General features: G+C 39.7%; 1 long non-coding RNA gene across 1 annotated transcript; it reads right to left on the bottom strand.

Moving 5' to 3' along the window:
• Positions 1–2,324: 2,324 nt before the first annotated feature.
• Positions 2,325–5,015, bottom strand: LOC116787614. Its single transcript, XR_004357347.1, has 3 exons — positions 4,904–5,015; positions 3,226–3,299; positions 2,325–3,103 (listed from the first exon to the last, which is right to left on the bottom strand). It is a non-coding gene; the product is annotated as an uncharacterized LOC116787614 (long non-coding RNA).
• Between the last annotated feature and the right edge of the window lie 10,228 nt (positions 5,016–15,243).

Genomic DNA, 15,243 nt, shown 5'->3' with positions numbered 1-15,243 from the left:
TTTTGGGATACATTTTCCTAAGTCTATATTATATGCATGTAAAAGTGGCATGAGCATGCAATCATGAGTGATGTGTCACAAACTGGATCAAGGAGGCTGAACTCACCCTTTAATAAAGTCTGAAAAGTTCAGAAATCTAAATGAAAAAATGGATAGTAGGTGCTCTTCAGAGCAAAAGGCATGTCTTAAAGGCTGTAGCAGTTATTCAAAGCAGCCATCAGTATGTAATTTTTGATGATTTTGAGAAAATGCAAATTATCCAGAAGCCCTACCTAAAATATTTGCCAATCCCTTATGCCGGCACACTTGTACAGAGGTGCACTGCTGGTATTATCAATGCCTTTACAAGCAGCCAGAGAGAATCACTGGGACCCCAGGAGGTCTTGGAGGCCTAGCGTTGTGCTACAAACAAAATAGAACAGAGGAAGATTGGCAGACATTAGAGAATTACTGTCTAAGCTAACATCAATGAAAGCTTTGATGCAAGCCTCTTTCAGGGAATTACAATAAAAGGTAGAGTGACTGAAGTTGAGGCAGGCTTAAACAGGCATTCAGATACAGTTAACTATAGAGATAAGAGACTTCAGGAGCTTGAAAGAAAGAACCTAAAAAATAGATAATTTGGCGAATTGAGAAAGAAGATATAACACTGGATTGAAAGAAATCCCAGACCAGACTGACATAAAGAAGGAGGAACTCTTCAAAAAAGTGTTAAATTCATGCAAAAGAAACTCTGAAGTAAGGGAGAGAGAATTTCCTGGGTGTATATATAGGTGGAACACCTCATACACATTGCAACAAGCTATAGCCTAGCACCCCTGGCTTTTGCACTGTGCTGTATATCAGATTGTACCAGTGAAAAGTAAATGAGCACATAACAGGAATTATTAAACTGTGAACAAGGATATATCCCATTAAGATTCTATGATAAATGAGTGTGCAGTTCAGCACAATAAGAGTGGAAGCACTGATCAAAGATAGGATGCCTAGGAGTGAAGATAGAACCCTAGATAAGCCTAGCATTCAGCACATGGGGACGTATGTGACAAAAAATAGCAAGTGCAAAGAGCCAAAACACTGAGCTTGAGACTTCCTGATGAAGATAAAGGGGCTGAGCGTCATGCTGCTGTACTAGGGCATGAGTTCCCTACCTCTGTGTTACCTGGGAGCTGGTAGCCAGCTCTTCATGACAGATATCCACACATTTTTTTAATAGCGTGCAAGTATGGCTCATTTCTTCCTGCAGAAGTATGACATCTGAGAGCAGTGAAAGAGGAAGTGTTCTTGTCCAACCTTGTTTTCCTACAAAATGAGGAGACCTGAAGTATTTCAACCCCAGTTTTCCCAATCCAGAAGCACTGTTCCTAGTACTGCTTTTAAATTTTCTATTAAAAAGTCATGGTCCCAGGAACAGTGATTAAAATGCTGGCCTCTTCACTCCTGAAGTAGTGCAAGTAATTTTAGGATACATGTGCATTTCTTCTTTTTCCTTTTATCTAGTCCAATAAATCCTGAGATTTGGAGGAGATCTGGATCCCCTTAGACAGAAAGAAAAGGTGGGCAGGTTTCCCTGTTCCTGCGAGAATGTGCCAGCCACACAGGTCAGTACATACTAAGATCTCCTATTGCATTTCTGACAGAAAAGAAGATTTGGAACATTTTTGTTTTGTGAAATATGTAAGTCTGTTGATATATTTTTAGGCATGGTCTGAGAATATCTAGCAGGCCATGCCTCTAAGGGTCTGGGCAGTGAGACACCTGGCTATATGCCAGCTAGGCAGTCCTGTAAAGAAGAAAGAAACTGAACACCAATGTAAATAATTAGAAAAAGATACTAGCTAACCCACAGTATACTTACACAGAGACTATTAGAATTGTAGCTTTGCATTGCTTTGAGGAAGTTCTTTCAGATTTAGGAAGATTTTAGGAGCTTCAATTCCTTCCTTGATCCTAACGGTTCCATTATCACCCTTTGTTTTCAACAAAACTAGGGAAATCCCCATTTCCTATACTTATAAGGGTATTTTGATGTGTGTTAAACGGTATATTTCAGAGGCATAATCACAAGGTGTGTTCAATTTGCAAGTGGTTATTCCCATTTAGGCAAGCTGATGGATAAAGAAGTTTTAAAAGCTCAGACTGCACACTAAGGTTAACGACCGACATTGCAGTAATTCAGATCCTGGACGAAAAAAAGCTAGTAAAGTTTAACAAAAATAACTGTGAAGGAATATGTGAAGAAATGGTAGAAGACTAAAAAGAGTAGGAGGAAAAGCCTTACTGAGACATTAAACAGAGCAAAGGTTTAACTTGCAACCCTGCTAAGTTCGTAATCTGAGAAAATGTCAAAATTTCAAAATCAATAGAAGCCCATCTTTAACTGGCTTGAAACCTAGCAAAGACAAATTTGATTTTGCCAGTCATAGCCCTGTCTACTAGTTCTGTATTGATGCTGAGGTATTCACCAATGTGCTGGCTAAAAGTTTGGTCTCTCTGCTGCCCAATTAGTTTAGTGGAAAGCAGAGAAATTCTTTCCAAGGGCATTAATTAGCAGATAATATATGAAGAAGTGTAATTGTATGAAAGGTCCTGTGACATAAAGGAAGTCTTAAAAGGACCTGAATTAAGTGATTTAGATGGGAGTCCTGGACTCATGGATAATCGGAAAGCATCACAAGTATTGGATCAATAGGTATGGTTCCATTATAAAACTGCTCTTTCTGGAGTCAAAGCTAACCACAGTTCTTTGTATCTTCAGCATATACTTCCTTTTTGTGATAATCTCACCACTTTTGCAGAAGTTAGCACAAAAATTTCCTCTTGCAGATACAATATATAGCATATTTGGAGAATGAAGTCACACAGAATATAAATGACATTTTAATGATGATTGCTGATCCACTTCTTTGCAGGGCATTGTAATGAAAGAAATTAGGAAAGAATTTGTGAAGTTTATAGAAGATCCAGGGCTTAGTCAATTAAGCCAAACTTCTAGCATTAGTATTTCAAACAAGTCAGACTACTCACAAATCATTACACGACAAATGTGAACTCGGTGAGAAAAATCTTAATCAGCTCCTGAGGAGTTTCTAGCATCTGCTTCCTGGGAAAAAGACATGATGCAAATTACATTTCTATAGCAGAAAAAAGTGGAAAAGATTTAACACAAAGGAACAAGCCAATAATACTGTGAACTGCTAGAATGAAAAAAATGAATCTTCTCACCACAGGTATTATTTCAGACATTTCTGCTGTGTCTCCTTATTCACTTGAAGAGGAGTTGTAGTCCTCCATTTTAGCTATCATTTAAGCAAAGAAGTATGTCATCTTCAATTCAAATATTTAATGCAGAGCAGAACTGAGAAGAGGAACAAAAGGTATCTGGAGTTTTAATCCTTGTCAACTGTGAGTGAAGCCAGATCATAATGCATTACTTTGGAAAAGACCCCAGCACCTGGATATGCAGCCAAGCAATTTATACATCTGTTCATGTATCAGTCTGAAACACAACAATCCTTTTTTCTGTTTATGTTATAGGTGCCAGTAAAGAGTAATTATGTATGTAGCTCGGCTCTCAACATCTCTGCAGTGAGTCCTGTAGGGTAGGCCAAAAACCAGAATGGAAAGGTTTGGAGTATTTTGCATGCAATAAATAAAATCAAAACCAGAACAAAGCAACAAAAAGCCAAATACTTAAGATTCTTAGTGGAAGCAAAAAAATCTTTAGTGCTTTTATTTTGGAAACAGGAATGTTTTCCAAGCAGAGACATTGCAGTACCTCCAAAATGCAACATGCTCTTCTGCAATCTGCCAGGCCTACAAACACAGAGCTAAGCTATCCATGCAGCCAGCTTGCTGTCAGGAGGGGGGGCAATGAGTGTGAGAGATGGAAATGTAAAGGGTTAATGACTCAAACAATCGACCATTTGCAAAAACAGTGGGTGCTTTGCTGATGATGTGCAAGGTAACAGCCTAGGTGCAGAGGGTGTGCATACCCACCACCAGGGGCTACAAGCTGGGTTTTGAGATAAAGGAGAAGGCTTATAGGAGGTGGGATAATGCTTTTTATCATGTCAATTTCCACTCATATAACTGGCTCAGGTGTAAAAACTCTCACCCTAGAGGAGGTATTGGAACATTCACATTCACACATAGGCCTGAAGGTATTCATCCCTTCTGATGAGGCATAACTGGCTCAACAATGCTGATGTGAGAGGCAGCTGTCATGTCTTAGAAGGTGTCATAAACCATCAAAGACCCCAAAGTACCCCCAGATTAATTTCTGAGGCCTTCCACCAGAGGACTGCATGTGGTCTTCAGTGTTATATCAGTGGAAGACTCCCCCTCCAGGGGAGGTACTTGGGTGAGTACACCTGAGCATATATTAATCCACTGAACTTTGTGTTTCACAGGCTTTCCCCACCACCAACAGATTAAGACTGTGACCATCACTTCAACCAACAGACACTGAAATTGCAGCAATCAAGTCTCATCGCTGGGCCCACGGGTAGTGATATATTTCTACTCTTATCCTTTCTTTCTCTTTCTTTCTTTTCCTTATACATTTTGTCAAGTGTTATTTTTATGCCTTCATATTGCTATATTTCTACAGATAATTACCAAAATACCTACATGTCTCCTTTCCATTGGAATCAAATTGTCCTGAAGAAAAACCTGTTATGTGTATATATATATTATGTGTATAAACATTTGTCGTTTAGTGTTGTTTCACTTTAATCTGCCCCAAGGGATCTATTATGAACAAGAATCTCAGTTACCCCGCCTTCAGGGGTGGGTCGTAACAGCAAGGAGCCAGTATCTGTGAAATGGGGTGACACCCAGACAGGAGTAGCCTATCATGACATATCAGCCATGATGTTTCCCAGGGATTCTTGATACCCACCAGACTTCTTGCTGGAGAACACAGTGTCCTGGGAATATGGGAGTCCACCACCTTCCCTGGAAAGCTCTAAAGATCTAGAGGTTCTGTAATCCACTTTCAGAGCAGCCTGACAAAACACTTGTTTAGAGGCAGTAGGTGGAAATGCCTGTGGATTCATGTACTGAGTCTTTTCATCTGGATTGATATACCAGTTTGGGTGAAATTCAGTAGCCTTGATATCCTCCTAAGACAGGGAAAAAAATAAGCTTGAAATGTTTAATCTGCTTTAATTGCAAAGAGATCTAGAAAACCATGCCATCTTCACGTTTGGAAGTTGTGAAATACTCTTCTCATCTAAGGAGGATATATATAGGCCACATTGTTTGAGGGATGCCTGAAAGACAGAAGTAGTGATGGATCTGTACAACTTTCATTCTCAAGGTAGAACTTCGTCATTGCTCTGGATCTTCCTAGTAGTACAAAAAAATCAACGAAATCTATCTCACACATCCCAGTCCCACCCAGAGCCCCTGACGTGAACAGCAAACAGAAGTGGTGGGGAACAGCTCACCCTGAAGACAGCAGTGAATAGCAGAGGTGATAACAAAGCTGCAGCTCTCATGTCAAAATCTTTTACCATCTGTACAAGAAAACCTGCATTTCACATAATAAATCAATAGTTTAATGTCTGTACTGCTGGCAATCTGCTCTTCTGAATCACATTCCAGTGACTGAGTTTGTTTTCATTCAATAAATAAATAAATGCTCTTTCTCTCTTCCAGTTAAAACTGGATTCAAACATTGCTAGCAAATACCCTGAACAGGCTCTGTAGAGATACAGGTCAGGATTACAGTCAAGGTCTAAGAGATAGATGCACAAAGGGATGCCCTGAAGGCTTTTCAATTTCAGTCCTCGAAAACCTCAGGTGATCTGCCATGTCATGGAAGTGTTCCTCAATGAGGCAGCAACTGTCTTGAGGGTACTCCACAGCAAGGGACCCATCTTGTTTCCCTTTGCGCATCTGGATCCACAAATTAAGCACCTGTGGAGGATGGAATGTCTCACGTCTGCAGTCTGACCCAGTGAGCTCATGAGCTCACCAATCAACAGAACCCACAAAAACAAGCAGAAAGGTAAGCAGTATTGTGTTGGATTAAGAGCTCTCCCTGGGTACCGCTGTTCTTATTTTCAACCACAGTTCTCACATGGATCCAGAAACACTTCAGCGGGCAAGTTACACGGCCCCCTGTGTTGTACATATACCTGTCTTTTCCCTTGCCTTAATAAATTGAGTATTTATCGTGGGAAGAGGAGGGCTTAAGCACTGGAGGCATCTCACTTCATCTAGCAGCAAGGATGATGGATTGCCTGTTTCAGCTACAAAATTGTTCGATATGGATTGAAAACAGAGAACCTCACAGTTTTGTGATGGGATTCAGCCCCCGAGTGCTGCTGCAACATACAGGACACAGTACTTCCTCCACTCTCCTGTCCTGAGGCTGCTGCCAGCCTGATGACATGAGCAGTGACTTTGGAAGAGCTGTTGAGGTGGGAATCACAATTGGCTGGCCCTTGGAATCAGGAGACGTCTTGACCCATCTTTCTCCTTGTGCCACTATAAGGAGAAAGGTCACTTTTAAGACACATCCTCTCTTCAGTTTTTCCTCTTTGCTACTTGAGACACACCCTTCCATCCCAAAACTTAGGCTCTGCAACATTCAAGGTTTTTATGTGGATCTGGCCATAAAACTGTTGCTTTCTGAATAGTGTTTCTGCCAAATCCTTAGTGCAGGTACAAACAGATCAGCGCTGTGCAGACAGGTTGAAATTGCATTTCTCTTGAGCCATTTAAGATGTTAATCAGATAGACTTTTTACAGGCTTGTCTTTTAAGCAGAGGCATTCACACTGCCTTCTGTATCCTGAGTCTCAAATAATTTCCTAAGGCTTCCTTCATGCTCCAAATTCCCAATTATCTTCTAGCCAGCATAACTGCAGTCATTGCCCCTGATAATTTTTTTGCTCTCATTTCTTCATTTCCCTTACATTTCAGAAGCAGTGTAGAAATGCAGGTGCAGGATAAAACAAGCTTAATTTACTGTGACAAATAATGCAAGGAATTTCTTTCATAGATTATTCATTTTACACTGAATGCAATAATAATCTCATTTTTTAAAATTTAACTGAAGCTGCAGTATTTGCAGTTTGCTGTGTTAGAAGGTCAGAGAATCTTACTGCATAATTTAGGCCCCGTTTGTCACAGAATAGACAGGTTCTTATCCATTGGAATTATGGGGAAACAGATAACTAGCAAGATCTATGGTAACTTCAAGGTGGTTACTGAATGGGAGCTGGCTTGTAGCAGACATTAAAGAGAGGGGTAGTGAAAACTTAATTAGCATTCAAAAATACTTTGAACAAGGGATGTCACAGACAGTCTGGGCAAGAAGAGGGATACTTATTCTTCCATCTAACTGTATAGCTACATAAAATACGCATATAAATGATAATAGGCTATATTCCACACAAAAGAAGACAGCCATTGAATAAAGAGGACACTTAATTGTACATGCATCTTTCAGCTTTGACAAATACCTCTTGAACTAATCTGCATCCCACAAGCCAGGTTTGGGGACTGAAATTATGATGACTTAATGGATCAGTTTTATTCACTGCTGTCTATTTCCAGAAGTCAGCAGACAATTAAATTTTATCCATATGTGGATGTAGGAGAAGGCTCATGGTTAAAGTGATAATTAATGCAACATAGCAATTAATGCAATACCTAAAGAGGACAAAGGTGAATGGTACCAATAGAGATTAAGGGACTTTTGAGGTTACAATGTGAAGAGAGAGCAGAAAAAATCCTGCAAGAATAAGCATTAGAGACCTTGACCACTCCTTTCTTTGCTCATGGCTAACGCAAAGTACCATCTTTTGTTTGCTTTGATATAGTATTATCTGAGATGCATTTAACTGGGTTAACAATTACAGACTATTACTCTGCTTCAGACAATAATTATCTGACATTTTGTTGCAGGTAGAAAAGTGATGAAAGGTTTGAAGAACAGTTCAACCATATGGTTGACCTAAAGAGATTTTCATCAGTATGGTAGTTCAAGGTATACAGTGCTATTACAAGTTAGATGAAGCATGTCACTGGGAAAAACCACCTAGGATTCACCAAGGGCAAATCGTACTTGACAAACCTGATTGCCAAAGTAACCTGCTTGGTGGACATTGTCTACCTGGATTTCTCCAAGGCTTTTGATACTGTTTTCCACAGCCTCCTCCTCGAGAAACTGATATGTGGGGCTGTAGACAAGTGGTCTGTGCAGTGGGTGGGCAACTGGCACCTGCCACAAGTAGGTTCCTCCAGGGATCGATATTGGGCCTGATGCTGTTTTATACTTTCATAAGTGATCTGGATGATGGGATCAAGTGTACCCTGAAAAGTTTGCCAATTATACCAAACTGAGCGGGGGAGTGGACACTTAGGAAGGTAGAGTCACCTTTCAGGAAGAATTGGATGGGCTGGAAGACTGGGCTAACAAAAACCTTATGAAGTTCAATGAGGACAAGTGTAAGGTCTTGTATCTGGGAAAACATAATCCAGGACTGCAGCACAGTCTGGGATCTACTCAGCTGAGGAGCAGCACAGAGGAAAGGGACATGGGGATCCTGATGGACAACAAGCTCTATATGAGTGAACAGTGTGCTGCTGTGGCAGAGAAAACCAACAGGATGCTGGGTTGCATCAACAAGGGCATCACTACTCTTTATGACACCATGAACAAGTCATTATCCCACTCTGCTCAGCACTAGTCAAGCCACACCTGGAATACTGTGTTCAGTTTTGGCCTCTGCTATACAAGAAAGATGTGGACAAGTTGGAAACAGTCCAGAGAAGAGCCACAAAGATGATTCAAGCACTGGGAAGCTTGGCATTAGAAAAGGCACAAGTTACTTCTGGGGAGAGTCCAATTGGTCAAAAGAGAAAAATTTTTCACAATGTGAACAATCAGCCATTGGAATAATCTCCCCAGGGAAGTGGTAGATTCAGCTGGACAGGCTGCTGGGCCATCTTGTCTAGACTACACTTCTGCTGAAAAAGGTTGGACCAGATGATCCTTGAGGTCCTTTCCAACCTGGTATTCTATGATTTTATGAAAAACTGTGCCTGCTCTCTGCTTGCCATAATCAAGGTCCAGGATTCACAAAGAGCTGCTAAAACAACAAAGGCTGAATTTTCTTGCTTTTACAGGAATGGTTCCAAATGAAACTCTTTCTAGCAGCAGGAAGCACTTAAAAATGCAGGATCATACTAAATCCAAAACTATAGCCAGAAGAATATCAGTGTGGCATATTTTATTTAAGCAATGAGGCTACAGGGAAGAAAGAATGGCTGTGTTCCCATACCACTGCCAATACTGTCACATGCTGATCTTAACTTACATGTTATGATTTGTTTACTCATCATTATCCAAATTCTGATTTAGATGACAGTAATGTAATTTTGGACTTCAAGCTCATCATGTTGCCCTGCGTCAGGCCAAAGACAAAGAAGAACATTTGGTTCCAAACTGCTAATAGCTTTTGCTATTTTTACTCAAAGGTCTGGTATAAAACAAATAAATATCCCAGAATGGCATTTATTTCCTGCTTATATGTACTTTATGGAGTTTAAAAGGAAACTTCATATTATCTTGACATTAGAAAATCTTCTAAAGCTCTCTTGTGAAGCTACACAAAGTGACTTCAGCTAAAGGTGGACCAGCCCACAGATAATTGAGTTCATAGGTCTTGCAATAGATAAGACTTCTTAATTTTTAAATGCTTTCAGGCTAATTGCATTATTTAATCATTAGGAGTGCCTTGTATTTACAGAGATCACCATTCTGTATGCACAAAAGCTCACGGGCAGTCATGAAGCTCTCTCTCCCCCTCCCCATGCACCCACACCCCTCAGAGGCAGCTCTGCAGTCCACTGCCCTCTCAGGAGCAAGGTTGCATAAAGAGGGCAGAGGAGAGGGCACCACATTACTGCTACAGCGGCATTGCCCTTTCCTCCATCTACACCACAGGTTTGCCACCTCTGCCCAAGAACAGTGTAATAATCTGAATCTTACTCCTGTGGGGGAATAATTTTTTTTGCATAAAGACTAGATGGTACAGCCAGGAGAGATTTAAATTGAAGCAGAATCATAAGGAAGGCTGGTACATGGCAGAGACTCCTACTGTGGGGATGTGCAAGGGCTTCCTTCTACCAGTGGTACAAGACCATTAAAGTCACTAAAAAAACCCAAAATCTAAAATATTTTAATTCAGAAGCCACTGCAAAGTGAATTAATTTTCAGCTTTATTATGGAAGATGAAGGTGAATTAATCACTGGACTGGAAGAATATGTTGAAGGAGTTAAAAGACAACCAACTAGGAAAAAAAAAAATTAAAACTCAATTTAGATTTCTTCGAGAAGGTTATATGGCAAGAAGGCTGTGAGTCCACAGTCAAAAGACAAGAAACTTTGTCCTAGGATGCTTTCATTGCAGATGTGAAGTGAAAGAAGCTATCATAAATGGAGGAAATCCAACAGAATGTAATAAACGAGAAAAGAAAGAAACAGATAACATAATTTGTGAAGTGAACACAATTGATAAGAGAGGCTAATAACATGTCTCTGGGCAACATAAAATGAGAAGCTTTTTAAAAATATGGTAGGAACAAATGAAATCCCAGCAATAATACAAGTCCATTACTAGAAATCATAATGCCATCAACAATGAGACAGGAAATGCAGGAGTGTACATTAAATAAATCCCTGTTCTGTTTTCTAAATGAAACTAGAGGAAGCGATGTTTTCACATGAAGATGATGAAGTACTCTGTTAAGAGCTGAGAAAGATATAAAAAAAAAGCCCAACCCTTGTATGGGGGATAATTTGTTTCAAATCAGCAGGCCTGAGTAACTTACACCTGAAAATTCCAGCAAGCTGGAAGCAACTTAAAAGAGTTGTGAGATTATCCAGATGTCTCTAGCACAAGTATTCTCTAGGCAATCAGTTCTAGACAAAATTGTACTAAACCAAGATGAGATTCAGTTAATTATGGCAACAAATATGATTCTGTAATAATCTTAATTACATGTGTGGGAATAATCAATTTAGCTTATACATGTATTTGGGTGAAGCAGGCTTTTGTGAGTCATTTCTCTTACTACTGCCTGGCACAATCAATGCTACCACACAACATCAGTGACGTATGCATTAAATGGACTAAAATCAAGATAATAGACTGATCTGTGAAAGGTGGCACCAATAATATTGAAAGTTGGCATCATCTGTGAATGTAGGTGGTTTACAGGTGATTGTGTCATTCATTGGCATAGAAGAAAACAAAAATACAACCACTGATAAAATGTTGACTAACATAAAGATTGGGTTGACCCCTCTGCCCAAAGAAATTGAGGTGTAATACAGAAAATATTAAGTTATAAACAAAATATGAAAAGCAGATTTAAAGTCAGTTAGAGGTACCTCAATAACTGTGAGTAAATTGTTTAATTTACAGTCTCCTTGGTTTTCTCATGTGTCTATCCCAAAGCAGTAGTCAGAATATGTCATCCTCCATACTCTTTCCTGAAAGCATTGAACAAATCATAAAAATGCTTACTGTGGGCCCTCCACTCCCTTTCCCAGCTTAGACACAACAAAAAATGAAAAGGCAGCAACCTTTTCTTTTTGAAGGACTTCTGATGTGGGAGGGTACGGTGCCTGCTCTTTAAACCATGACCAGGATTCATCCGAGCAATCAAGATGAGAGATGCATCTGTGCTGTCTTCCAGCTAGGAAGACTGACTGCTATAATTTCTCATTTAGTTTCTTGCCCACTACCTAAATGCTTACCAAGAAGCCAGTGTGGGTTATGCAAAAGGTATGTTCAAATTCTATTGATTAAACTGTCCCATCATTTGGTGAAGACTGCAAAAATCCCAGGGTCAGAAAGTCAGGATAGCTGCAATGTGGGGAGGTCCTTCACTTACTTGAGTGGTGGGAAGTATAAGCTATGACCAGCCACAAGTTAAAATGAACGGGTAGTACAGATGAAGGATTGCAGCCCAGGACTAACTGGCACATAACATGTCTTGAGATGTCTTGGGGTTTTTATCTTTCTCCCTTGCTCTCACATTTTGAAGGAAGGAGTTTAATCCCATCTCCCACAGCCCATGTTGGGCTCACTGGAGGTTCCCACAGGAAAACAAAGATACTATCAGCTGTTGCATTCTCATTCCAGCTGTTCTGGAAGAGAAAGACCAGGCTTCTGTACATGACACTGACCTGCAGAAGATTATGCTGGGTGGTATAATGAAATGCGATTTTCTTCACCCATATGTGGTGTTTGAAGCCCAAAGAAAGACAAAATATGAGGCAGACTATTGTACCTGAACTAATTTCAAAATATGTTGTGCTACCAAACTGCTCGCTACCAGCCATGGCCTCTCCACACATGCTCTGCTGACCTGTCACAGGCAAGACATAGTAAACAGCAATTGATGGTGGATCTGAATAGTAGGGTTTATCTAAGAATCAGTAAGATTCAAGCTTTTGCCCACCTGATTGCTTCACCCTCACTGGCTCTCTGCAGCGTTATGCTCACTTGGTCTTGACTTCCCTTTCTCACAGGGTGAACACTGCTGGTCCAGGAATGTTGGGCAGAAAGTTGTGTCAGTTTCTGTTATACCACTGCTGGTAGGCATCACCCATCAAGGTCTCTGGGTGCCCCTGACATTCATCCATCTCCCTGATTTCCTGGATCTCCACCCTCTTCCACGATGTTTCCTCCAACCAAGGTCTTCATCCCCATCCTGGGGTGGTTTCTTTTTTCCCAGAGCCAAGATAGCCTGTGTGCAAGAGCACACATATAATCGGCCCCATAACGGGTGGTCCTGTCTCATGTCCCTTTATCAATAGTAGTGTTCAAGACATGCTACATGCACTTTCTAGTGCTAGTATTATAAAAATATACAACTAACCCTTATGAACCAGAGCTAGAGAGCAACAGGCTTCTGCTTTAGGGTTCAGAAGTTCAGCTTTGGGCATTCACTCACTCACACACACATATGCATGTGTAGCCTGTCCACATTCATTTAAGCTCTTTTTTTTTTCTTGCCTAGAGCGCTACCTAGTACAAGTAAAATTTTGCCCTGCATTTCTTTCATCATTATCCTACTGACTGACTCTAGGCAACTCTATAGCCAAAAGACACTTCTCAGTGCTTAATCCTAACTGCACTCCATCCCCATGTGGCCTAAGTGAGGGAATGTTGCTATGGGACTGGAGGTAGAAAATACCTGGTTTGAATCTTCTACTAAACTCAAAGAAGAAGCTCTGCAGTTAGCAAAATCTGACATAATCTTCAGATTGTGCATTCTCATGGGGAGAGATGAAGAAGCAGGAATTAGCCTTCATGTTTTAGGTCTGTTATCAGCAGTTTCTTAGAGAGAAATAAATGATAATTTTCATTTTCTCAGTGTGTTCTTGCAATCCCTTGTTTCCTTTCATTATTTGTCAGTCCATCATCCAGAAGATTTTTCATCATTGTACTTTTTCTTCCAGTAAGATCTTTGACTAAACTGTATGAAACGTGCGTCTACAAAATTCAGATGAGACATATAATGAATACAATGCTCTGGCACGTCTCTAATATTAAAAGTGTGTTGAACAAAGATATCAGAAACACAGAAAAGTATAGGTTGTAGCATAGTGTTTCAACAATCTTAACTTCTAATAACCAAATATAGTCTATATAATAATTTAAATCATCTTTCACGAATTCTCCCTTGCCACTAAAATGTAGAACTCATCAACTGAAATTTGGAAACTGGGCAGCACAAAGAAGCATTTTGCATGCAGCTACATGCAGTAGAAGTTTGTGCAACTTTAGCTGTCACAAACAAGATCTAATTAAAAAGAAAATCAAGAAAGAAGTAACACCTTGCCTAAATATCTTCAGATTAACACATGCTATTGAATCAACAGATCTCACTAACAAATGTTAGTAAAATAACTGTAGAATGACTCATGCCAGTGAGACAGATGAGTGAGTATCAATATCAAAATTTTGAAGAGGAAAACACAATCACAGGAAACCTAAGGATCCAATCTAGAAGAGTCTGAGTTTTCTCTAAGTTTGCAGTCATTAAAGAGAACTGAAGATACCAATTCCTTTGCTAAAATTAATAGTCAGAAAATGTAGCAGATGCCAAAGTACCAATGGGTTCTAAAAGCAATTGAAAACACTAATGTAAGAAAGACTGTTGATTAACCACAGAGCTGTTATTCAGGAAATTCAAGAACATGAAGAAGTATCACTGGACTCTTCCCTTACTATTATATTCCTGCTTATCCCAAATACTAGGGAATGTGAACACTTGGTCTTATCTAATAGAAGCAATCTTAAATTCTCATTATGTTCCATACCTCTGCAGAGAATCTATGTAATATTTCAATGAATTTTACTTCGGAAAAAAAAAAAAAAAGCAGATCAAGTGTCACATGAGATACCACAAGCTGTTTTGTGCTTTGCGAAGGGACAGGGCTTTCTCTATAACTAATTGCACACCAAGCATGCAGCAAAGTAAGCTTCTTGGGGAGTAAATGATCCAAGAACAGTTTAACTGTATCAGGATTACATACTCCAGGGATTTAGCTAAAGCAGAAGGATTTGCATGGTGTGAAACTCCTGAGAAATCTCTCCACAAAACCACGTTTTTCTTTCTTTCACATGGTGTGTGGTCCAGCAGCTGCTATTCAGTGTTTGTATTTTTTTCAACAATTCAAATTATTGAAAGATACTTATTAGTCCAAAAGCCAGTTACATTCTTAATAAGCTCTGCATATTCTTTTAAAGTGTATCTCAGAGGAAATGGTTATTCAGAAGGGTTAGGTAGACATGACTTCTGTTTTCGAAAAGTGATGCAAGTACACATATTTGTTGAGAATATTGATAGGATTGATACGATAACATGATGGGAGCCTTGGCCATGCACCTTCAATTGCATTTTGTTACCTATTCTAGAATCTATAGGCATGGCAAAGTTGGTCAACAGCGCTTGATGTATTGGCAGTTCTTGGATGGGTCTGGATAACCAGTATGATATGGGCATCATTCACCCCCATTTACTTTAGGTCATACATTATTCTCCAGTTCATAGCTTCATAAAGCTGTGGAATAGCCTTTCTTTAGGACAACTTTTAAAAAAAGGACATAGCATGTAGCCATAAATATGATAAATTGCTTGCTAGAAACTATATTAAATAGCAGCAATATCAGCCCAGAGATGAGTTCTGCAACAATCCTATTGC

Source organism: Chiroxiphia lanceolata, chromosome 5 (assembly GCF_009829145.1).
Source record: "Chiroxiphia lanceolata isolate bChiLan1 chromosome 5, bChiLan1.pri, whole genome shotgun sequence".
In the NCBI taxonomy this organism is placed as follows: Eukaryota; Metazoa; Chordata; class Aves; order Passeriformes; family Pipridae; genus Chiroxiphia; species Chiroxiphia lanceolata.
The sequence above is the reverse complement of the archived record's forward strand: the minus strand, read 5'-3'. Positions and strand labels throughout refer to the sequence as shown.